This window comes from Ceratotherium simum, chromosome 15 (genome assembly GCF_057802395.1).
Source record: "Ceratotherium simum simum isolate JZ-2026a chromosome 15, ASM5780239v1, whole genome shotgun sequence".
NCBI classification, from domain to species: Eukaryota; Metazoa; Chordata; class Mammalia; order Perissodactyla; family Rhinocerotidae; genus Ceratotherium; species Ceratotherium simum.
The window spans coordinates 15,715,664-15,741,595 of record NC_141914.1 but is presented as its reverse complement, the minus strand read 5'-3'; the positions used below and the strand labels follow the sequence as shown (position 1 = coordinate 15,741,595).

The following is a 25,932-nucleotide window of genomic DNA, read 5'->3' as shown; positions in this document are numbered from 1 at the left end:
GCGCCTGAGGAAACTGCTTCCTTCAACAGGCACGTCCGGCTCCTGCTCTAAGTCAGGCAGTGGTCAGGCCCCAGCTCTTGTCCCCTCCAGCCCTGCACTTTCCCTGGAAGCACCATCACCCTCATTATTCATGGTGCTCCTGACTGCTAGACCAAAGGCTTCAAGGATCAGAAATGATAAGGATCTTATTCACAGGGGCATCTTCAGCATCCGACACAGTTCTAGGTACTCACCGAATAACGGAATAATACGACCTGAAACACAAAGGTGAAAGGTCATGGCAGAGAGGAGAGAGAACTGTAGTCACACAGTCAAGGAGGGAGCTTTTTCTTAGTCCGGGAAGCTGGGCATTTAGGAAGCTCAAGAGGTTGAAAAGACTTACATTCACCCTGTTAGGTAACATAAATTCCATTTCAGCTGTCACCTGCTGTCATTTTCCACGCCCCTTCCTCATGATGATTAAGCAACCAATGAATGGCACCAGGCTCACAGCCACACCCTTCATGTGACTCAAAACCGGTCTCAGCTTCTGTGACCCAGAATGAATGAGGATCAGGCTGCTGCTTCTTGGCCTGTCTGGCTCTGGGGCTGATTCAAGCAAACGTGGGGAAAACCAGCCCCAACCCCAACACACAGACACACACACAGACACCCCCCACCACACAGCACCCGTAACAGGCTCGTGCATGCTGGCGGGAGATCTGAAACATTCAAACAAAAAGCCGAGCCTTGGGGTAAAATGGCTGAACTGCTGAAGTCAGGGCCAAGACGGAGATGAGAAGCGACTCCTCTTTAGTTGGCATCTGATGGCACTGGGACCAGTGTCTCTCCTAGACTTTCCCGCAAGCAAGAGACCCTTACCCTGAACTTTAGGAGGAACCACTTGGATGCAGGACGATAAAATCGATCTCACAGGGATGTTGAAGGAAAAACAGATTACATTATTAAATCACCTAGAAGAACGACTGGTACAAAGTAGTTCAATAAACGACAGCAACTTATTAAATTTTAATAACTCCCTTTAGGGTTACGTTGAGGAGTATTTTTATTAGTGTGATCCATGTTGCAGATTTATCCCTAGTATTTCAACAAAAGAGGTTTAAGAACAGGTAATATCTCAGGGGCTAGACACCCCCACCTGGGCTTTCTGGGCATCCTGCTCCAGACACGTGCACGCCCTTCCTCTAAGACACACACACACACACACACACACACACGTGCATGTGCACATGTGCTCACACAGCAAACAACTCGAGCCCCAGCTGCTAAGTACGCTTTAGAATCATGACAGTTTACTTTCTTTCCCATCTGACCTCATACAAACCCACTTTCTTCACCACCTCCCTGACCCCAAATATACACATTCAGTCCCCACCCACCCCCAGTCTTTCTCAATTACAAAACTCTTTTACATCACCTAAAACTGAAAATAAATACCAATGTGGAAACCTGAAGCATGCTCCAGTCCGTCTGTCTGTCTGTCTGTCAGTCCCTGCCTTCTGCTGCAAGCCCCCGACCCCAACTCCCGTCAGCTCTCCCCACCTTGGGGAGCTCAGTGGTCTGGGTGCGAGGCTGGCACATACAGAGAAAACAAACACCCAGAGTCTTGCCAGCTGGGTCAGGCACCACTATTTATAGCAGGAGCAAAGTGTGGGGAATTAGAGAGGCGAGCTGAAGGGTCAGGAGAGAGGAGGGGGGATAATTCTAGCCTGCTGCCGCCGCTCCAGCAGCTGCACAGAGGATCCCGGCTGAAGCCCTGCTATTCCCAGGTGCAGGCCGTCCTGGGGATGACTAACACCATCGCTATGCTGGAGGGAACTGGAAGTCTTGGAGGGCAGAAAGCCTGCTGCCTGGCTCATTGTAGCCCAGCCTCTAACACAGCGCTTGGCACATAGTAGGAGCGTAGTAAGTATTTGTTGATTAAATGAACCGATGAGCTTTTTTCTTCCTGACTACTCCCAAGGTTACAGATGAAGGAGGGGGTAGGTGCAGGGGATGTTACTGAGGAGTGCCTAAAACAGCACTTCTAAAAACCTCTTGGATGTTAAAATGTGCTGGCAAAAATAATTCTGGGAAATGCTATGTTAAGAAAAGCTAATTAGGTTTCTTTACTGCAGGCCTTTTCAGCGCCTTTAATATGCTATTATGCATCGTGAATCACCAAGAGGGGGAAAGAGTATGCAGTGAAGTCTGAACTCTCTTAACCACAGGCCTGGACTTAGTTGACCACACTACTTTTTTTTTCTCAGAGTACCATTGGTGAGGAGAATTTTGCCAAATGCACTTTGGGAAATGTTGGCCTAAGAGGTTCCTAGAGAATATCCCAAAAGCAACTTGTAAAACAGCATAATCCAATTTTTGTAATTAAAAAAAATTACATATGAATATGTGGTGTATAGCTATTTGGATTGTCACAGGAAAAGGTCAAGGGACACTTAAATGTTAACATCAATTATCTCTGAAGATGAGGCAATTTGCACTTTTCACATTAAACACTTCAGAAATATTCAGTGGGTATGTAGTTATTACTTCTGTAACTCAAAAGGCAAATTTGAAAAAAACCCAAAAGTTATCCCTAAATATCATCATGTCATCACTGATATTTCATCTTCCCATAGGCCTGGGGGCCTCATTTCCCAACAATCCCCTGGGCCATAAAATGTTGCTCTTTGCCCCATTTTCACGTCTAAAGAGTTTCCTGTGTCTATCTCTAACATTCAACCCCTTTGGCTTGTAAAGAGCACCTCCCCTAATTCCAGGATTCTGTTGCTTCCATGCAATATGGAAAGTGTTTTGGAAAAAGTGAAAACATATTTAATATTCTGTTAACAACCTTCACAAATCTGAAATTACTTTGTTTAGTAAGTTGTATAAAATACCCCTCAAGTACTTAGTTTGTTGAAATTATCATGTTGGGTATATTAACATTTAAAGACCGCCTTTTTGCCTGCTAAATTACTAATTTCCTAATTTAACTGATTTGTAAATGCAATTAAAACTCATTAAGACTTAGTGAATATAACATACCAGGTTTTGTCAAAATATGAGATTAAGGCAAATATTTAGAATTGGAAGAAGTAATCAGTCTTAGCATAAAACAAAGAAGAGTATTTGATCCTTTGTTGAGTGACTATGTGTGAGACAATGTAAGTATATCATCTTGTCTAACCTCTAAACAACTCTGTAAAGTAGGTACCGTCATCCCCATTTTACAGATGCAGCAATTGAGGCCTAGAGAGAGAAAGCATTTTGCTCAAGTAAGGGATTCAAAGCCAGGGCTGTCTGCTTCCCCTGCCTGCTGGTCTTGGTGTTCTTGGTGGATTCAAGCAGACATACAACGAACTGTTTTCCAAAAAGGAACTGAGAAAGAGTGAAAAAACCAGATTCAGTCTGAGCTGGAGTCATGCATGTTTCGGGAGGGATTGGTCGGGCAGGTCCCACAATGCACTCTGCACCCAACTCCTGAAGATGCGTTGCGCCCCCTGCACCAACACCCCCCCACCCAGAGTCAGTCCTGAGGTCTGAGTGCTTAAATCCCATTCAGAAGTTGGCAGCAGCGCTGGGGGCTGGATCCAAGTTATATGCACCAGCATGCAGTGAGAGACAGTAAAATTCTTCAATCTCTTAATCTGGCCTCCCTTAATCTCATCTCCCTTCTGTTCCTACACAAGCATTAGATCGGAGGTTCCCAACTCTGGCTGCAGAGAAGAATCATCTGGGAACACTAAAACACACCAATGCCTGGGCAGCATCTCAGACAAATTAAGTTAGAACCTCTGGAGGTGGGGCCAAGGCATTGTGACTTTCAAAGCTTTTTCCTGGAAACTGTAATGTGCAGCCAGAGTTGGGAACCACTGGGTGTTTCTGCCATGGACTTGGGGGTCATTTTGATAAAGAATCTCTGCCCCAAATGCCCTGGTTGCACTGGATGTCATGGCTGGAACTGAGAATTTTGCATCAAGATGTTCCCTGCTATACTATTTTAAAGAAATTCTTGTCACTTTTAAAACTAAAAAAATTTTCATTCCACAAACTGAATATCTTAAAATATTTTAAGGAATAAAACATTTTCTCAAAGCTTCTCTCAGATTTCCCTAGATATTTTCTGGACTTTCAGATTCCTAGTTTTCTTCTCTTCACACAGAAATAAAAACCCAAGAGGACACCACCACAGCAAACAGCACCTACTTTGGGGGCCAAGAGAGCTTTCACAGGAGCAAGAGAGACACTCAAACAGGTCCCTGGGCCACCGGGACCACCACCACTCACCTCTGGGGGCAGGAGGTTAGCTGGGGGCCCCCGGAAGGTTTCCACGTATATGCACATTTGAGAGCTTGCACATCAAAACTCGAGATGCCATCAGGGGTTCCCTTAACAAAGCCAGAGCAGTCTCCAGGGGCTCACAGACCACCAGGAAGTGGAACAAGTGTTGGCCATCCGGGGGTCCCACATCCATTTAACACCAGATCGCACTAGAGGGCTTTTTCAGACCCCAAGGGGTTAACAGCTCAGCCTTTAACCTCCAGCCTTCCCGAAGGAGTCGCTTTTCAGTTTGGTCCCTACGAGGGAGGCGACAGCTCCCCACCCCCACCTTAGAGGCTTGGGTCCCACCCCAGCCCCTCCCACTCCAGGAATGAAGCTGCCGCTGCCCAGCATATAGCCCGATGGGTTTCATCTCCTTCCAAATCCATTTTGTGTCTTAACTTCTGCCAAGAATAAAAATTAAAACACTCACACACACACATCATGGGTGTACGGGCAGGGAGGACAGGGCTGGAAGTTGAAACTGAGAAAGCCCAGGCAGGGAGTGGGAAGGGCAGGTTCCCTGATGAAAGTCAAGGCCCGGAGGCTTCCCCCAGGCCTGTCACAGGCCAGGGCACACCCTGCCTGAGGCCCCTGCTGGCTACACCCAGGGTCAGATCTGAGGGACTGTTTGCAGCATCTCTCCTCATGTTCCTCCAGCACCCCATTTCATACCCTTTAACCCCCCCACCCCTGCCCGGAGGGGCACAGAGCAGCCAGGCTGCCCGCCCAGTGCTCCAAAGGCCAGAAGTGGACTCCATTCCCCACACTTGGAGGAGCCGGTCCCTTGCCAACTCCGAAATGAGAAAAACAGTACTTGGAATGACACGCGGACCCTGGTGGTACAGGCGGCTTGCAGGCTGCTGTGGCCACCCAGAAAAATGAGCCTGGGGCTGGAGCCTCTGTTCTCAGAACCCTGTCCCACCACACCCAGGGCCTGCAGTTGCCTGAAACTGGGGGCCAGGCAGAGAGCAGCTCCCATCTAGCTCCCTCCTGTTCTCTCTCCCTGCTGACTTATTCCTTCTCAGCAAACCCAGGAGCCCTGCCCTGTAGAATGATCACACCTAACCCTTCCCCCACTCAGGATGCCCCAGGGTTCAGATAATGGCCCCTTACTCAACTCTGAATCTCATCACCTGCCCCCTCCTTCCTCCTCAAATGGTAAACTAAGCACTCACATTACTTACAGCTGCCCAGATGGAACCCACCCTGACTCACGGAATCACTGGCCTTACAAGTCAGTTATTGAACACTTACTGAACACCCGTCCAGTACCAGGCTCTGGGAATCCACGGACAGTTCAGGCTTTCCCCAAGAGCTCAACATCTGGTAGGGAGGAACAAAGAAACATCTCAGAGCACCGCAGAACAACAGGGAATCAAACCCCAGTGCCCCGGGCTGCAGCTCCTGCCTTTCCACTCTCCGCACCACTGTGAGCAGGGGGTGGGAAGATTGGATTACACACTTCCTTTGGAAAGGGTAACCTTGTGGCATCCATCCTTGTTCTATCTGGCACACAGAGCATAGTAATGGAAACCAAGTAGTATTTAAAAAAATCCTTTTGTTTGTCTTGATAATTGTTAAATCTGGGTGACGGGTACGTGGGGTTCAAGATATTTGCTTTCTGCTTGTGTGTGTTTGAGTTTTTAAATAAATAAAAAATACTGAAACTCGTTTCTTCAATAGGATAACTAGAATAAGATCCTCCCAAACCTTCCCAATCCTGCTCCAACTTCCAGGAACTGCCCCCACCAGCCACCTACTCAGCATCCTCTCAGTTAGGCCAATAGCACTGGCAGGCAGGTTTCAGCGAGAGCCCAGGTTCTGGTTGGGGAGGGCAGTGTATTCCCTCTTTGACCATCAAAGCCTCCCCAGTGTTGGGCCAAAGGAGACTGCTGGCCACAGCCAGAGGAGACCCGAGGAGCCTATCTCCTGGCTCTCTGGCTCAGGGACCTGGAGCCAGCTGACTGCCCCCTATGTCCTCCGCTTCCTTTCCGGGGCTTCTCTGTCCAGGATGGGCCTTCCCCAGGACCATGAGCATATCTCACCGATGACACGTTCCCACCTCTGGCTGGCTTTTCCCTGACGGCAGGACCAACCAAGTGCACAGGGCTCGAGGTCCAGGTGAAAGACCATCACTTCTCTCTGGGCCTCCATTTCTCTACGGATAAAATTCTCAAACATACCATAATGGACAAAACTTTTTAAATAGCCAAATTCTCCAAGAATATGGGCTCTTGGGAAAGAATTATAAATCAGCAGCTACTCTCAAGCCAAAGTAATAATAATCCTGATGATGATAATGGTGGCCATCCAGCACCTACTCTGAGCCAAGCACTCTCCTCATGGGAGAATGTGATTAATGCAACCCAATGTGAAACGACTTCTTGTGTGGACTTGGGAAATATTCGGAATCTAGGTTTTAACTGTCTTGAGGGCAGCAGGAGAGTGCTCAGTAATCTGTAGTCTGATCAGTTGAAAGGCCACACTTTTAATGGTTACGAACACGTCTTTGGGCCCATGTGGAAGATGCCTGAAGAGGCATGAAGAAGCGCTGCTCTCAGCACAGCTCGTTGCTGGGTGTCCTGATGACCAGAACAGCTCACGTGAAACCACAGGTGACAGAGAGAGGCAGGCCCCAGAGGGCATCATGAGTTTCAGTGGTGGCATTCTTCACACTAGAGAGACAGGTAAGGACCTCCAGCCCAGGGAAGGGTAACACACCTCATCACGGCTGAGGCGCCAAGAAACAAGGTCTCACTGCCTTTCCCCATCCAGACCACAGGTCTGAGCACTGGCATTTTGGTTAATTTCCTTGGGTGGGGAAATGATTTCTGCCTGCTAAGATTCCATCTCAATTGGGCACGCTGTTCCTCTTTACTTCCGGACTTTGAAAGCATGTAGCACTTAGTTAGTAAGGAGCCTTTCTGTTCCACTGCCATGGAAGCTGGCTTTTCTAGAGAGGAGAGTAAGGTGGCAGTGGATAAAACTGGGACTTTGCCCTGGGTTTCTATAGAATGTTCTGGAAAAAAAGTATGTGAGAAGACCCAGACTGCACCGGAGACTTCCTTCCACCGACAGCCACTGAAGGTCCCCACATAGAGCAAGGCCCACGCTGTGCCTCTCTGCCCATCCCGCTCTGACAGGCGACCACACCGTTGGGAGGTTCTGGGGTGGCCCCCACTGTACAGAACGCCATTCTTTATGCTAAAGGTGATTTTTTTAAAGCATCACACTTATAAATTTATATTTTTATAAATATAAAGGTTATTCATAAAATCAGCCTTTCTGAGACCCTCCCCCCCAAATCAGGAGAAAAAAAACCAAATGCTTTGTCAGATCACATATTTATCTTTTGGTTCAGAAAATGTGGCCCTGCTCCCAGACACACACTCCCTGGCACGTACCCACAGAAGCCAGGCTGGGATTCTCTCTCAGGGTTGTCAGTGCACCTTCTCGGGGAACAGAATGTGAGGAGGGTGACTTCAGGGTTAAAGGCTGGATTCAGTAAGGAACACAGGTCCTGCACTCACACGGTTCAGCTGTCCTCTATCCTCCGCCTCCCCAGGCAAACTGAGGCAGGGGCCCAGGCTTCTGGAAGCACTGATAGTCAGTAATCACTGTTTCAGCCTCCCAGACTCTGGAGTTAACCCAGGAAGACAGGGGGCCAGAAAGCTCCACCTTGATTCCATAATCAACAACAAAAGCAAGGACAGCTCACCGTAGAGAGTGTCGGCCTCTGAAACGTTTCAAGAGCTTTAAACACTCCACTGCATTAGTGCTCACAGTCTTAGGTACGAACCTGGGACAGGTATTATTAGTCTCTACTTACCGGGGGACAACCAGGTAGAGCCACTAAATGGCAGCCCAGAGCTCTTAGTAAATCACTGGGCAGGCTACGGCCTGGAGGTGGGCCAGGCGAAGAAAGCACACCAGAGGAGGAGGACATATGGATCTGGGCCGTCAGCACGGACTTTCCACTTTCCAAGGGGGCCACCAGTCTTCTTCCTCCTTTGTCCTGAACTCTGACACACCTCATTGGTGCCCTTCAGAGTGAGAAGGTACCAGCTGGCCTCAGCTCTGTGTTTATTCCAAACAGGAAGCAATGGAGCCGGGGTCTAAACTTCAGGCCCCACTCCCCAGGGTGGGAACTCTCTCTACTTAGCACATCCCCTTTCCTCAGCCCCTGGAACTTTTCAGCCTGGTTCAACCAGATGACCCACATGACCCCACACACTTTCCTTTCCCCTAACTGTGGTCCAGAGTTGGAGTGGGGTTGGAGGAGCTCCTCCTTCTGCTCTCAGTATAAAATCCACCATCATGACCTCTCCCCCAGAGAGCCTCTCTGTCTAGAGTGACTGGTGTGTGCACTGAATACTGAGGTTCCTGCCACCAAACTCCCAAGGCATCCTTGTTTGCTAGGCTGACTCGAGAAAGAAGCACCTCTTGGCAGGGAGACTGTTACCAATCTCTTTGCACCTGATCTGTCTTCCTCCTGAATGACCACAAACCAGGCCCCAGCGCTCAATCGTCTCAGGGCTCAGCACAGACACCGCTGCAACCTGGGCGGGGCTGAGAGCAGCGGCTTCAGAGGCTGAGGGACCTGTGGCCCGCCACCCACCGGATGTGGGTGGGAAGGAGTGCCTGCCCGGGCCCTCACTTCCCCACCGCTTGTCCGCAGCTCTGAAGCAAGTAAAACAAACCATGGAGGAGGAAGGCAAACAGCCCCCTGCACTCCTCCTGTCTCTCTATTTAGGCATGGGATGGGAAGGTCTGCATAGCTGATACTTCCAGATGTGGAACCCAAACACAGGCAGCTCCTGACAGTTTACCAGCCTGGGCTCAACTCCAGTAGCACCAGGGCCAGGCCTGCTCAGTGGACGGTGATAAAGGAGCTGCACCGCAGACCTTTGGGCTCTGCCAGGTGGGTCTCAGCACAGGCTTTGGGCTCCTCTTTTGCCAGACCCTTGCTCCCCAGATGGATGGAGGTGTGTGTGTTGGGGGCCAGGTCGGGGGGGGGGCGGGAATGAGGAGAGAAGGCCATGTTTAAAACTGGAGGAGACTGCTAAGTGAAAGAAGCCAATCTGGAAAGACTATATACTGTGTGATTCCAACTATATGACATTCTGGAAAAGACAAAACTACCAAGACAGTAAAAAGAGCAGTGGTTGCCAGGGATTGGGAGAGGGAAAGAGGGAGCGCAGGACAGGTGGAGCAGGGGGGTTTTTAGGCAGTGAAACTATTATTCTGTATGATATGGTAAAGGTGGATACATGTCACTCTGCATTTGTCAAAACCCACAGAACGTATCAGGCAAAAAGTGAGTCTCAATGTGTGTAAGCTATGGATTTTAGGCAATAACAATGTGTCAACATTGGCTCATCAGCTGTAACAAATGTACTACACCAACATAAGATGTTAGTAATAGGGTAAATTGGTGGCGGGTGAGGGGTAAGTGGCAACTCTCAGTAATTGTCATTGAATTTTTTTTGTAAACCTAAAATTCCTTTTTTAAAAAGCCTACTAATATTTTTTAGGTTAAACAAAAACTGGAGGTGGTGGCTTGGGCTGTTCTTCAGCTCCCCAAAATGCCGATGTTGGGTCTGGGGATCTTGGCCGCGTCACTCACAGGCACATTTGCTGTCAGCACAAGATCTCTTGGGATCTTTATTCCTATTTTTATTTTTCCTCAGCTCCTAAATCTAGAACCAAGTCAGAAGTGACTGAGATGCAATTTGAAGTCAGATCTATCCCCCTCTGGGCAGACATCTGAACATGCTATTCCTTGTTCTTCGATGGCTGTCAACTCTCCAGCAGCAGAGAGTCACCTACATGCCTAGCGCAGGGCCTGATCCCACCAGGCCCTCATGTGTGTGGGGAACCAAACTATTTTCGAAGTCATCCCAGTTCCTCATGTCCCTGGCTTGTGGTTGCAAACCAGATTCAACAGAACTCTAATTCAACTGTGCTAACAGAAGGGAGCAGCACAGCGGATGCTCCAGGCACACGTAGCAAAGCCCAGATGAACAACGAGACTATGAACTTGTGGTGGAGTGAGGGGATGCGCTGGGCTTCTCTGCATCTCCTACCCATGCCTAGCACAGCGCTGGGCGTAAAGTACATGTTCAATAAATTCTTCTTCAGTGATGCAGAAGGGCCAGACAGACATCCATTCCTACACTCCCCTTACCAATGGAATAGCTGGCACAGCCCCGGACATTCCCGAAGTCAGTTACCTTGAGGAAGAGAGAGGAATGGGGCTGTTTCTGCTGCAGCCTAGCATATTCTTTCTGGCTTTTCTAAAAAAGACCCTCTAATAATATTAGAATCCTCTGCACCTCTCTCTCACATTCTCCCATTTACATAAACCCAGAATGCATTTTTCCTATATAAATCCATATGTAATTATTTCATTTTGTTTAAAACTCTTATTACACCCCTTTTGAGATTCAGGAGAGCCCTGCAGACTAGTAAAAAAAAAAAAAAAACTGAGTTCTGATTAGCTACTAGATTCTACTCCAGGTACTGGGAAGAGAGCGAGGAACAACACAAAGTCCCCGATCTGGTCGATCGTTCATTCTAGAGGGCAAGTAGGCAATAAGCAAATGAACAAACAGATATATGTCAGGAGGTGATAATGTTGGGGAAAAATAAATTAGGGAGAGAGAACGATGGTGCAGTTTAATAAAAGGCAGTCAGGTTAAGGCGGTGATGAAGCAGCGACCTGAATGAAGTGAGGGAGCGAGCTGTGCAGATATCGGGGGCAGAGCCTTCCAGGCAGAGAGCAAAGCCCCGGGGAAGGGAGGTTGCTCAGCTAGTTGGGGGAGCAGCAAGAAGGCCAAGAGCTGTGGGAATGGGGAGGGGGGAAGTGAGAGCAGAGCTGCAAGGGGCTGAGGGTGCTAAAGGTGCCTGGCGTTTTATCAGAATGAAATGGGCACCATGGAGAGTTCTGAGCAGAGGAGTGACCTCACCTGGCTTCTCTTCTGGAAGTTGACACTGACTTCTCTGTGAAGAACAGACTATGGGGCAGGGAGTCAGGGAAGGGTGGGAGCAGGGAGAACACTTAGGAATAGTCCAGGAAAGAAATGTTGATGGAAGACGAGGGTGGTGAGAAGTTGCAGGATTCCGGATACATTTTAAACATAAAGCCAGTGTCATTTCCCAGTTTAAAGTGGAGTATGAGAGAAAGAATAGAGTCAAAGACTCCCAAGTGTTTGGCCTAACTGGTAAAATGGAATATGCAGAATTGGGGAAGAAGCAGAGGAGAAGGTTGGGTGGGAATTCTCTTCCCAGTGACCAGGCCTGAGGACTGGTACCTAAGCCTGCACCTGGGGCAGGGCACTGCCCCACTGCGGGCTGCTCTCTCTCTCTTCTCATTGCTCCGACTCTACAGAGCCTTGAGCCAGTGGGGGTTCCATCAGTGCAGCCTTCCACCTACTCATCCTTCTGGCTGCCCAATCCACAATAACCCTCCTTTTGTTCTGTTCCTCTTTCCTTTCCTGATAACAGCCACCTTCTACTGAATGCTCATAATGCGTTTCACGTAGTTTTTATGCACTCTCTTGCTTCCTCTTTGCAACAACCTTAAGACACTGGGGTCTCAGGGTTTAGGTAACCAGCCCAGGGTCATATGTCCAGGCCTGTCTAGTTCCAAAGCCTGCCCTTAACCAGGATGCCACACGATCTCCAACCTGGACGTGGCCCCAGAAATACTGCTCCCTCCTACAACACCCATCTTCCTCCAGCACTTCACCCTTTTTCTAAGATTCGCTCCAGACTTCTGTCCTCTCGGGTGAGATCCCCCAGACACTCCCGAGACTCCTCTGTTCTTGCCTCTCTAGGGAAGAATGTTGACCAGCATCCTCCTGCCATGAGATCTTTTCCGCTCCCAACTCTGGCAGGACCCCAAGACCCTTCATTGCTCCTTCCCGCAAGAAAGGGAAAGGCAGCTTTTCTGGAAAGATCCAGAAGAGTTTCTGGCAATAGGACCGAAACACCTCCAGTCCAGGCCCCTGCCCTTAGGAAACAGAAACAACCACAGACGCAGCCTGTGCCCAGACTCTGACCTCTGGCCAGTCCACAATATCTTATCTCCTAACTCATCCTGGGTGAGCACAGATGCCAGGGCTTTGAGGGGCTTGGGCTTCGAGGTGAGCGAGAACATGTTGAATCAAAAGTGTTCCTTCCTGCCATTGCATTGCATCCTCACAGCGCTCTGAGAAGGCACCCTGCGAGAACAGGGAAATAAAGGCACAGAGTTTCCCTGACTTCCTGCCAGTTAGTTACCCAACTAGTTATTCACATAATTGTATCTTTTGTCTGCGTGTGTGGAAAATCAGCCCTGAGCTAACACCCAATGCCGATCCTCTTCTTTTTTTGCTGCCTAAGATTGGCCCTGGGCTAACATCTGTGCCCATCTTCCTCTACTTTATATGGGATGCCACCACAGCATGGCGTGACAAGCGGTGGGTCGGTGCACGCTCGGGATCCGAACCTGCAAACCCCGGGCCGCCGAAGCGGAGCGCACACACTCAACCACTTGAGCCACCGGGCCAGCCCCACATATTTGTATCTTAAACCCTGGTGTCCTGTGTGTCCTCCTCACCCGCAACCCAGAACATCCTGGCTTCAGGCTTTCCATGTTTGTTAAAGAAAAAAAAGAAACGGAGGATAACTACATGTCCTCCGCAGCCAAGTCTGCCCCACTCTCCGCAGCCAGCAGGGAGAGGTCTGTCTCACTCTCTGCAGGTAACTGCCTGTAGAATTCCTTCTGCTGGCTGCCCTGTATTTGCCTGGAAGGTACCATCTCCTGTCAGTTACCTGTCTGTCAAAGCTGCTGCTTCCTTCCCTAGGGTATTTTTCTGTACAAGCTGCCACTTCTCCTGACCAGTAAAAGTATCTGCTGGGCCAAACGCCTTCTCCCCCTCACCACCCTGAGGGCACAGAGGACCTGCTTGATCAGACTTGCAGAGACCCGAGGAGCAAATGGATTCAGCAGGCATCTATAGTGGAAGCAGAGATTTAGACAGCCAATTCAGATGATGTCCCCAGGGGAGAAAAAGTCAGGAGACATGTTCTGAGATGAGACCCAAGAGGCAGGTGGTTTGTAGCACTGCCTGCAAAGTCTGACACTAGCTATGCCACAAAGCCTGGCTCCCTTCACGCTGCTGCTGCTGAGCCAGCCAAAATCTCCCAGTTGCCGCCCTAGTTTTCAATTCATGTCTCTCAAGGCAAGTCTCATAAAGGCCCCCACCTGCCCCTTACACTGTTAGTTGCAAAAGAAACAGTTCGCCCAAGCTCAGGGGGCTCTGCTTTGGGGGAGAGACTGTCTGGGCTTTTTTCTTTTTTCTGTGAAGCCCGAGTTTTGGAGTCAGCAGCCCTGCAATGAAATCTTGGCTCTGCCACTTACCAGCTGTGAGACCAGAACAAGTCATTACAATTATTTAAGCTTCAGCTCCCTTATCTGTGGGACAGGATCCTAATGCCCATCTTCAGAGGACTGCTGGGGGACCGCGGCGATAATGCTTGTGGTGCTTAGTGCAGGACCTGGCACACAGTAGGTGCTCCCTAAATGGCAGCTATCATTCTCCACATCACCAGAAGGATGACGGAGGCAGGCGGCGCTGCCTCGCTGTCACTGGGATTTGCCAATCAATCGTGGTCCACAGCTGATGCCCTGAGTGATGGGGTGAGAATAATAATTCTTCCCGCCCATGATGAAGAGTACCTGCTGCTCCTGTGTGCTCACCCTCTTGGGAGGGAGGCTCGCCACATAAACACAAGGCTTCATTTGTAAAATCAGGGGTACAAAAATTAACTCCATCACAATACTGCCTTCAGCAACCTGTTCCCTGCTTTTCACCCCCACTCAAAACCTTTGTGGTATTTCAGTGACAGCAGATTGGTTGTCAACCTTGTTCCCCTTTGGGCAGGAGCATTGAGCCCCCCCACCTCTCCTCTCTCCATTGTCAAAGACCACCCAGTGAAACTTGCTGGCAAGCAGCCACCGTCCAGACAGGTGAAAGCCAGGCCTAACTACCCAGCCTTCAGCTCTGCAACAGAAGGCTACAGAACGGAAAGCACCTGACTGTGGGGCTTCTACCTGGAGCTGACGCAGCCTTCATGAGGGCAGACCACCAATGGTGTCAAGGAACGGTTGCAGGTGACGGCTTCGAAGGGCACACTGGAAGAGCCGTTAGAATCTCACTGTTGGTTATAACACAGCAGATTTTTTATAACTTGTTCACTACAAAACATCCATTCATAATGACAGAGGTAAACAGCCATGAACTTCCATCACTTTATGAGGTCTCACTTGCAAAAGAGGGCGCTGTGCTGACTGACTGCATTATGAAATCCCCTCATGTGGGTGTGTAAAAAGGAGGAGCTATCATAACACCACTGCGGGCTGACAGTCATTAGAAAGAAGGCAGAAAGCGAGTCAAGTGGGGAAGATGATTTGTGAAATAATTAAGAGCAGCCTCTGCTTTCACAGAAAACTAATAAACCCAGAACCCCCCAATTTTCCTCTCCAATTAACTGTGACCCATACCTCATAAACCTGCTGGGACTGTAATGTTAGGTAAAGGCACTTGGCTGGGACCAATCTGGAAAAATATTGGCAGGGATACGGTGGGGGGAGGGTTCGCCTCAGGAGTCCAATTCCAGCCCAGCCTGGGGGTACCTCCAGGCCAGCGGTTCCACGCACCCTCCTCCTCTTACCTGTAGCTCCCATCCTGCGCGACAGCTACCTCTCAGCACCCAAGGAGGGTCTTGGACACCTGGAGAGCCCAGCTACTTTCATTTGTCCCCAAAATAAATGTCCCCTCACTTGCTACCCTGGGAATGATGTCAAGGCCCAGAAAACCTACCCCTGACAGTAGAACAGAGGACAAACAGAACTGAAAGGTAAGAAGCTGAATTCAGGCACGTGTTTCTAGAATTCTCCGCTAAAATCTGACACGGGTGAGAAAGAAAAAAAAAATCACACATTTCTCCCTTTTCCCCCTGAAAGCTATTCAGTAACCGGTCTTAGAAACTTAGGTCTAAGACTCGAATTACTGAGATTCTGTATTCAATGCAGAGATTCCAGTTTTTAACTTTCCTAAACTTAAAGAACTATTCTGAACTTGAAATCTCCTGTCTCAAGAATACTTCAGCCTGTCATCCGCTGAGGAAAAGGAAGTTTTCAGGGAGAAAATAATGAACACCACATGGGGCAGAGGTAAGAGAACATTTCAGTACAGCCAGTCCCATCTGTGCCTCCAAGACTTGGCCTGAGGTACTGCCTCTCCACCCTCAAGAAGCCTTTCTTCATTGGCCCAGTCCAAGGACTTGCACAGGAGAGGGTGTATTACAGTGCTCCGCGTTTCCCTTCCCTCCGTAATGGAATTCTGGGCAGCGTGGGCTCTGGTATTGATCCCCGGCGCACAGCAAGTACTCAATAAAAGGTTGCTGAAAGGATGCAGGCTCCCACCTACACGTGTCATCACCCAAGTCCTCCTGTCCAGCGCTGTCCAAACTCATTTTGGAGAAGAATAAACATTCCTTTGCCATACGTTCTGCTGCTCAGCTCCTTTTGGGTTATGTTTTATTCAACCCTACCTACGCTGGCCATATTATGTACGTTCCTGTTTCTAACCAGGAGAACTTTCCTCAACATTTTCTCTGGCAACCGAGTTAAGCTGACTGTGTATTATTGGCTCTGATCTTGCTCCTATGATTTCCTCTTACTGCCCAATAATCCTGTCCCAAACATCAAAGGCCGTCTTTGAAGATAAGGCCAAATTCACTATTAGGAAAAGAGAAATTATTTCCTAACTTCATTTCAGAAGGTGGGACAATGCAGAATCCCTCTGGGGTTTGTGAGATAAACACTGCCCAGCACATCAGATCACAGAGCATTCGCTGTAATCCCATTGACAGAGACATAAACACAGGGCTTTCCTCACCCAAGCCTCAGCAGGACTTTTCCACAGCAGCCTCACACTCCAAATCCTGGAGTAAATGGTTTCTATCCAACATGGCAAAGAGTTTGTCTCAAGGAAAGAGGGGTTCACATGGCCACCCCAGGGGAAAGAGGCCACTACAGGCTCTGACTAAAAGAGTAACTAAACTGAACTAGAATCAACCTGTTTGGTCCAGATTCCACTCAAAGCTGGACCCTTCCAATACTAAAGGGTGAGAAACACTCTATCTTCAGGTGGCAACACCAAATATGAAAAATGACTGGCTCAACAGACTGTGGGCAGAAGACCTCAGCTGCTGCTTCTACTCCATTGCCGCCACCCTCAGACGGTGTGAGTGTTGACAAGACTTCATGGGTCATGGGTTCCAGGAAGCTTGTGCTGGGACTGAGGAAAAAGAGAAATGTCTCATCTTTTGAACCAAATAAACAGTTCTGAAGTATTTGCTTTCCATAAGGTGCATTGCTATAAACCATACTAACTCCTTATTAATCCATTTTCTAAATAAGAAAACAGAGAAAAAGAAGTTTTTCTAAGATCATAGGTTTCCGTAAATCTCCAGTTACGTGGCTCCTTGCAAGAAAGGAAATGAACAATGGATTAAGGACAATGATGACATTGAAAACAGTCTGTTTATCTTACAAAACCATTACCTTTGAACCAGCAGTCCACTTTCCTCAGTGTTCACCAACTATCTCTCAAGAACACATTATAAGCAGACCTCATACAAAGTAAGGTGGGCTTCCAGGGGAAGAGGTTTCGGGGGGCAAGGGAGCAAGCAAAGAATGAACCCAGCAAAGATCAAGGGTCAGCTACCAGCTGGAGCAGAAGGCCCCCACTGAGGTAAGAGCATCATGAGGTGGGGCAGAGCTACATCTGGGAGGGTTGAGAAATCTAGATGGTAAACTTAAACTGTTGTTAAGCTGGGTGGTTACTTGTTCATAGGACTGATGGGGGATGCGTGGGTGCCGACAGGTAGACAGAGGGAAGTCCAGCCATGTGTCAGCAACAATTGTCAAAGGCATGCACAAGCATGGTGGTAGCAGGAATAGAAAAGACCGTGTGGATGGTGGAATAATAAAAGGGCAGGAAAGACTGGGCCAGCTGGGGGACAGGGGATATTGTCTAACTCAGTGGCAGTGGAGGTGCAGGGATGGGTTAGTTCAGTGGTTTGAGTCAGTGTGGTGGAGTCCACAGGCAGAGAGCCAGGGCTCCAACCCAAATTTCCTAACCCTCAGGGCAGTGCCACTTGAGACGGCTCCGTTAAGCCCTACTTTCTGCATTCCTCCTCCCCCTCTGTACCCATTACCAACCCTGAGGGCTCCACAGAGGCAAAAGCCCTATTTAGGAAGGCTTTTTGTAAACAAGGATTTCTGGATTAAAAACAAACACCCTCTTCCACCCCGCCCCCAGCCCCAAATATCTGATTCAGTCTCATAACTAATGAAAATACTACATGTGAAGGCTCCATGTGGGAGCATCCTTAGGATTTAGGTCGTTCCCCTCAATAGCAAAGTGGTTGGACATATCTGTTCTTGGTGAGTCTTTGGTCAAAACTGTAGAGATGCTTCAGGGCTGTCTGACTACAAGAATCTATACCTTTATCATAACTGTGTGAAAAGTACATATGCACATCGATGAACAAGAACAAGTTGTGTTATACTATGGGATTGTGGGTAATTTTCAAAAACATTTTATTAGTAACAGAAGCTTTTGCAATAAATAAAAATTGGGAGGGGGTAGTTTGGAAAACCACCCTTTGACTAAGAAAGCTTATTCTCCTGGGACAAGAAAGATTCCCAGCCTGAGGTGTGATGTACTATAAATGTTGGCTGAAAGGAAGTACACAGATGACATGTTTCATATGTTAAATAGATTTTTTTTAAATGTAACAAATTACTTTCTTTCCTCTCCCTCCCCAATTTCCATTCCCTTCCCCTCTCTCTTATTTTCTCAGATAGCAAGGAGGCTTGGAGTTTGGAGGAAAGAAAGCAAACTCCAAATGTATAATATCTTTTGGTGCCAGGTGAATACTTTATTATTCAGAGGCAAGAAAGTAGTGGACAGCAATCATCTGGTACACTTGGGTCTTCTTTGCCTTCTTCCCGCTTCCCGAAAGCACAGAGAGAAAAATCTTTTTTCATTAACCGTATCAGTGACTTCGCCAAAATCTGAACCCAGACCCCCTAGGGCCCTGTGGAATCCTGTGACCACCAGGCTCACTTCTTGCCTCCTTGCTTAAACCCTGGGGGTCCTAGGGGAAGTCAACTGAGTTATTTCGTGAGTAAAATCTCCTATTCCTTCTTAGGCTATGGAAACCACAAGTAAATTGCTGAAGAGAGCTGGGAGCCCAAATACTTGAAAGAGCCCTTCAAAGATAGGAAAATCTCTGGACCCATTTGAGGGATGGAAGGGAATGTAAATCAGCCTCTTATCACAAGCTGGCCAACCAATGAACAGCTAAGCAGAGTCCTTTCTGTTTCCCGCCCCCACCCCCTTCCCAGCTGTGGCCAAGGAACCAACCATCCTGGCCTCTATCAATCTCCTCTCCTGGGTAAAGCCAACGCCTGTGGCTTGGGCAATTTCTCCTGAGAACAATGTCTCCTGCAATGTAACTCTTTTGAGATCTCTTGAAAGAGGATGAAAGGGACAGTGTCTGACATCTCAATCCTCAGATTTCATAGGTGTAGACAGCCTCCAGCCTCCTGAAGGGCCCAACTCTGAGTAAGAGATCTACGTGGGGGCAGGCAGTGTTAGCAAAGCGGCACAATGAAGCAACTCTTACTTTTACCTCTTTCCATAAACTCACTCCAAAACTCATCTGGCAGGAAGATCATAACTCCACTGCTGTTTCCACCCTGCCTCTGTCCCACTGACCCCAAGGTGCTTCAAGATTACCATGGGAACCTTCTGGGTTTCAATTATGAGACCATTAAAAAGTGCCAATTATAAGACCTCAGAAACGTTCCTGGGAAACCTGTTACACACCTCAAAATGGTCAACCTTTCGCCTCAGATTCACTTTAAGTAAAGTTCAGAAAACAGGTCACCCAGATGTATGGCCCCCCCAGCCCCCACCGCAGCCCAACAAGACCATGTTTTAATATCGCCCATGCTGCTCTTGAGAAAATGGATTGATTTACTGCCTGTAACCAGAGGGATGAAAAAACCATCACAGAGCTGGGCTACCCGTTTAAGGCCTAGTTATGGAATGAATCAGAAATGTTTGCACAACCAAGAAGTTAGAAAATTATATTCATTCAATGGCCAATGTTTGCAAAGCTCTGGGCAACAAAAAACTAGGTGACACATGTGAGCTGGGTACAGGGCACTTGGAGGTGGCACAAGAGCCTGAATCCAAAATAGACTTTTCACTTAGTCCACTCAAAGAGGTAACTCCGGGTCAAAAACTTACAGAACCCATTTGAAGGAGCCGAGAAGGGATGGGGGAGGCAGAACACCCCACCACACCCAGAAAGTGCCTGTTTAGGATTGCTGGTGTGCGGTTTGGGTATTCTTAGCTCTACTGCCACATCTCTGGAGGAACACAACAACGTTTCAAGTGACCCTGCCTCTGCCACCCCCAACCCCAAAACACAACAGAACAAAACAAATCCCCAGGGCTCCTCCTCCAAGCTCTGCCTGCCTCCCACCCCTCAAAATTCTCCCGTCACCTGGAAAAGCAAGCCAACGCTGGGCACCGTAAAAGTTAAGCAGGCCCGTCAAAAATCCAGCAGGAAATTTTTCCTGGGTTCCTCGCCCCTCCCCACAGCCCCTTCTCACTTGTTCCAGAGGTTCATTTCCCCACCTTCTCACAGTTACACAAACAAAACCCCCAAGGGCACAACCCCAGGAGGACGCTGCGCGCGCAAACACACACACATACACACGCGCGCACACACTCCCTCTTCCCGCTGCCCCAACCCCACAGACACCTCTGGACACCCCTCTTCAACCTCGCCCCTTCCATGCCTCCAGCCAGGGATGCTCTTCTGCGGCTGTTTCGCTCCGGTTCCTTTCGGTCCCTCATTTTACTGTTTTCCTTTTAAAACGCCAACACGATTAACCTCACCCCCGAGGAGGCCGAATGGGTGTTGGGTGGTTCTGTGTCTGAGCCGACACTCACGTGGGCTTCTCCCCACCGCCCGGCGCCCGGAGCCGGAGCCCTGGTGTCAACCTTCGGGGCAAGTTTAGGAAGCTGTCCGGGCCCTTCTTCCACCCGAGAAGCTTCCGGGAACCGCTGGCCGGACCTCGCCCGCAGGGAGGGAGATGCGGCGCCCCGGCCCGGCGGCGGCAGCCCCGGCACCCCGCTGCCGGCCGCGCCCCAACTTCTGCGCCCCGCGCCCGGCGCGCCCCACCGCCCCCGCCGGAGCCAGCGGGCCGAGCGCTCGGACCCGCTCCCGCCGCCCGCGCGTCCCCATCAGCCACCCGCCGGCGCTTCCTCGGCATCGCCCGCCTGCGGCCGCCTTCCCTCCCCTCCCCTCCCCAAACCAACAAATAAACACAACTTTTTATGAAAAGAAAACAAACTTTAGCGACGTGACTCACCTCTGGTGCAGCGGCTCCTGGGCAGGGCGAGCCGGGGGCCGTGGACCAGCGTGGTGGGCGCGGAGAGAGCCACACAGCAGCGCGCCGCACGGACTCACAACCCGCACGGTGACACCAGGGACACACAAAAAGGGATAGTGGCCGCAGCGGGAGCAACAAAGGAGCCCGGGACCGAGAAGGTGCCGGCCGGGGAGGGAGGGCGCGTGGGGCTGCGGCAGGCGTGAGTGTGTGTGCGACGTGTGTGTGTGTGTGAGTGTGCGTGTGCGCGCGCGGCGGCTGACACCGGCGGGCCGGGGCTCAAGGTCCCCGCGGCAGGAAGCGGGGGCCGCGGCGGCGGCGGCAGCAGGAGGACAAGGCAGGGGACGCCGCGCCCGGCGCACCCGGTCCCTCCATATGGAAGAGGCTTTTTTGGATGACTGAACTCGCAAACAATTCCTTCTTTTGCTTCTCTTGCCTAGGAGCCTCCCATTACCGCGCGAGGCGGGGAGGAGGGGAGCAGAGGAGGCGGGGAGGAGGGGGAGGAGCAAAGTGGAGCAAAGAAAAAGTCTTGGAAAGGAAGCTGGAAAAGAAAAAAACAGTCTCCCAAACTTCGATTTTCTTCTAACACCCATTTTCTTTCAGTTGCGCCTTAGTCCCGCGCTCTCCCCAACGTCTGTTTCTTTCCGGTACCAAAAGCAATGTCTTCTGCCTTTCTCCCACACCCACGGCTCCCCTGAACCCCCATTTTCTCTGAAGCTTTCCCTCAGACCCTTGCTCTCTTGCACTATCCTTCCCTCCTCTCGCCCAGTCTCTTCTCCCCCGACCCTTTTTCTGACGCCCACCTCTCTACTCTCTCCTTTATTCTGCGAACTACTGGATAAATCATTAAGGACAAACCTTTCTGTTATTAAGCGTGGCCCTCTCCCCAAAAGTAGGGCAGCGGCTGTGGAGAAAATGATAAGGAAACCAGCCCGGGGGAAGCCCCAAGTCTGCCGCCCACCCCCCTCCCCTGCGCCCAGACCCACCCGGTGGGTTGGGGAGGGAGGGTTTGCCGCGTCCTCCGTTGACAGCGCCCTGCCCTGACCTCCATTCATCATCCTAGGATGGAGGAGGGAGGAAAAGGATGAAAGGGGGATGGAGAAGGGGGGGCTCCTGGCCACGGAGAAAAGTTAGTTACCTCCGTGCGTGCATGTGAAACCCTCCCTTTAGTGTTGAGCAGAAAACATTTAGGGTAGCGGTTCTCAAACTTGAGCTTCATGGGAACCCCCTGGAGGGCTTATGAAAACACAGATTGCTGGACCCCACCCCCGGAGTTTCTGATTCAGTAGGTCTGGGGTGGGCCGGAGATTTTGCATTTCTAGTAAGTTCCCAGGTGATGCTGTTGCTGCTGGCTCAGGGCCACATTTTACAAACCACTTTTCCGCGGTACAGAGAAGTCAAACACATGCTGAGTTGGTGGCAAGCTAGGTCTCCTTCTTATCCATTAGGGATGAAACATTGTGAGGGGTCACTCAGTCCACACTCTTCTCCTGAAGCTGAGGGAACCAAGACCCAGAAGGACTAAGGCATTTGTTCAAAGTGAACCTCCAATTTGTGGCAAAGCCAGGAGGAAGCTGCCCTGGGAGTTGGTCCGGCAGGCCAAGAGTCAGGTGAATGAAGGTGCTGTCTCCCCTCTGAGGCATGATAGCCACCCTGGGAGTCAGGAAGCCCCTGTGTGACTTGGAGAAAGTTAGTTCACCTTTATGGGCCTCAATTTTGTTTTATTTCTCATCAGTAAAAATACATACTGTACACTGAGTATATGACTATTTAAATCTGAATCAAAAGATGTTTAAAAGGGCAACATAAATGTATTTTATTTGATATGTTGTACTGTTTTTTTTTCTAGTACATTTGATAATTCAGGCAGGAGCCGGTTTCTTTATTGATTTATCTGGTACTTTCAGCTTCATGTGCCTTGATTCTTGGACATGTCCCTGTGGCAAAGTGATTAAGGGGATGATCCATTTTCAACAAGAAGGTGAGAAAGACTATGAACTCCCCCTTTGAACTCTGCACCTGTTTTCCTTCCTTTCCAATTCCCTCCCTTCCACTTTCCTTCTAATCTCCAACATTCCCCCATCCCCACATTGTCTGAGACCTATTTTTCCCCCCTTCAGTGACCATGTTAGCTTCCACCTTCTTATTGTCCTTCTGAGGCACAATTCAGGACTACAAGGCCTAGGGTCCACTCTGGATACAGAACTCTTAATTCCCCAGGGAAATGGGTCAGCCAGCCCCCCACTGCAGTGAAAATATGACCTTTCCCCAGAGTCTCAAGCAGAGTATCCAGCTGTGTGTTTTTCAAAGATAACTCCAAGTACTGCTCCCATTGGCAATGTGGGATTCCAATGAGAACAGGATGCATGAAGTTCTTGGATTGATTCTTCTGTATTCTTGTATATACTAATCATTGCTCAGCATCTCAAAGATGTCCCTTATCCCTTCATGTTGTCTTCTTCCTAGGACTTACTCCTAGGACTCTCCATTCCTTCCATTCTGGCCTTTGGGTCTCATCCTGGGCTCTGAGTCAATGAATCAGAGCACAACAGAAAACAAAGAAGATCACAGTCCTTACCAACACCGTTTAGCCAGGAGAAAGACCCATGGCCTTGTACCTCCCTCCATCCCAGGCTGTTGACGTGGCTGCTCATCTTTCCCGTAGAGTTTAGACAGAATGCAGATCACAGCTGAATTGAGGGGGCTTAATTCTGCCATAGCATCAAACACACTGTTGGCACCTCAGATATGTTTATTGTTTTTATGACTCTTTGTATTAACATAATTGTGTTTATTGTTATTCCTCCTGTAAGAACATTGTATCTCTGAACTCTCCCCCTTTGCCTGGAGCAAGTTCCTTGCTTAATTCTGCGCCCCCCCCCCCCGCCCCCATCCCCGGACATCTCAAAACAGTTAAAGTCTGGGCTTGTGGTGAGGTGCTTTCTGCTACTCTCCACTCTGTTCAGGGTGATTTCCCTCTGGCGTCTTGCTTTCTGGGGGGCTTTCTGGGCCTCCATCAAGAAGGAGCCATTTAGTATGGAAGTGATCATCACATTTATTATGTTGTGGGGGGCGGGCAGTCAAGGACTGTAGGTCTATATAAGTCACTATTGCTAAGGCTGTGCAGAGTGAAATGGAAGGAATCCCAGTGAGGGACATGAAGAGAGGGGTGTTCCCTCGTCAGTGTGCTGCCTGCATTGTATAAACAGTGCACTCCTTGGTTGTGAAGGATATCTGGAGAGAATTGAGCTGAGAAATTACTAAGATGTAGACAAAGAGAAATAGGGACCTGATAATTTTCCCTCTGTTTTACTATAAATCTGTTTTCCTATAAAATGTGTTCACTGAATAAAATTTAGAAAAGATAGAAAAGCACAAAGAAGGGGAATATCACCTTAAATCCTCTCTCCAGGGATGACACTGTTAACAGAGTGAGATGTTTTTTCCAATCATTTTTCTCTCATTTTCGTTTCTCATCAATATAAACACACACTTCGTCTACACTGAGTATATGATTCTAATGGATCAGTATTGGAAGATGTTTGAAAGGGCAACATAAATGGGATACCTTTATTCAACAGTTTGTACTTTTTTTTCTTATGCATTTGGTAGTTTAGGCAGGAGCCAGTTTCTTCCTTGATTTATCTGCTACTTACATATTTTGCAAAATTGTGTTCATTGTATATACAAGTTATCCCACTTTTTAAGTTTAACATTCTAATGTGATTATTTTCCCCATGTCATTAAATCTTCTCCAAAGTTCAACTTTAACAGCTGTGTGCTATTCCATCAGAGAGAGAAGGTTATTTACTCAACCATTCTCCTATTGTTATATATTTAGATTGTTTCCATTTTTATTATGATCATGCATCACGGTTGACTAAACATCTTGTCATAGATCTTTATTTATAATTCTGATTATTCCTAAGGGTGAATTCCTAGGAGTAGGAGTTTGGGACCAACGGATATAACATTTTAAAGGCTTTTGGTTGGTATTGCAAAATTGTGCTCTACTGGCTCCAGTGTACATTTCCATCTAGCAGGTCTCAACAACAATGAGATCACGAAACCCGAGGCCCCAAGTGGAGACTTGATTGAGTTATCCAGTTTGGATGGCTGCACTGACCAGACAAAGACAACAACTGCCAAATATTCACTACAGTGGAGACGACGCTCAAGTGGGAAGAGTTGAAGAATAATTGCGGACTATGTGAACTCGGTTATATTTATGATATTATTTAACTTTTTCAACAACCCTCTAAGAAATAAGCTAACTTTTATTGAGCACTCACCTCTCACAGCCTCTGTGCTGTATTCTGTGTGTGCATTTGATCTTCAATCCCCACAACAACCCTTTGCTGTAGGTTTGATTATCTCTGTTTTACAGATCTGAAAAATTAAGTAACTTGCCTAAGATCCCCAACAACTAAGTAGTGGTACTAATTCCCAAACCTGAGGTTTTTCTAGTGTAACATGCTGTTTCCCTGCAACTGTTTCATGAGTTACAAGCTACTTAGTGGAGTAAGAAAGGTGTGTTTAGAAGATGCTTGAATTTTGTCAAGCCATTAAGGAATCTTTTGTGGGCTTCCAACTGACTGTGTTTTCAAAGGGGCATCTAAGTGCATTCAAAGAGCTAAGGTAACTTACTAATTGTAATTAATATGAGAGTCCAAGGATCGTATACCTTAAGAGAATGCAGTTCTGATGGATGAGTTAAGATTAAAGGCTAGATAATAAAATTCACAGTACCAACAGTAATTAGTAAATTGGCTTTTGTATACATTCCTATTCTCAAAGCTAATGTTTGGATAAAGACTTTTTATCTTGATCAGAGGAGCTAGAAATAAAATATTTGTGAATCCAACTTCCTAGTTTCAAATTCTAACTGTTGAATGTATAAAGATTTTATTTATTAAGGCAATATCCCAATACATTTTCAAAATAAATGCAAAAATAAATTCATTAGTTTATTATTAGGAAAATTAGCCCTCATTTGCTCTTTAGTGGGCCATTACCTAGTTATCTGAGTTGGCCTACCTCTCCATGCTGGGTATCACAAGGGCTGTGGAGAAGGAATGTACCCAGTTGGTCCAAAATAT

General features: G+C 48.4%; 1 protein-coding gene and 1 long non-coding RNA gene across 4 annotated transcripts in view; one reads left to right on the top strand and one right to left on the bottom strand.

Annotated features, from left to right (window-relative positions):
* The window catches only part of BOC (BOC cell adhesion associated, oncogene regulated), a 70,479-nt gene extending 49,250 nt beyond the window's left edge, over positions 1-21,229 (bottom strand). For 2 of the 3 annotated variants that reach the window (XM_087439596.1, XM_087439598.1), the window contains exon 1: positions 20,816-21,229. The gene's annotated coding sequence lies outside the window, so the exon portion shown is untranslated. Of the gene's footprint in view, positions 1-5,559; positions 5,693-20,815 lie in introns of those variants that run through there. The other variant, XM_087439597.1, reaches the window with a different exon arrangement.
* Positions 20,887-25,684, top strand: LOC147915128 (uncharacterized). The gene is made up of 3 exons (XR_015554431.1): positions 20,887-20,994; positions 22,683-22,814; positions 24,877-25,684. It is a non-coding gene; the product is annotated as an uncharacterized LOC147915128 (long non-coding RNA).
* The last annotated feature ends 248 nt before the right edge of the window (positions 25,685-25,932 follow it).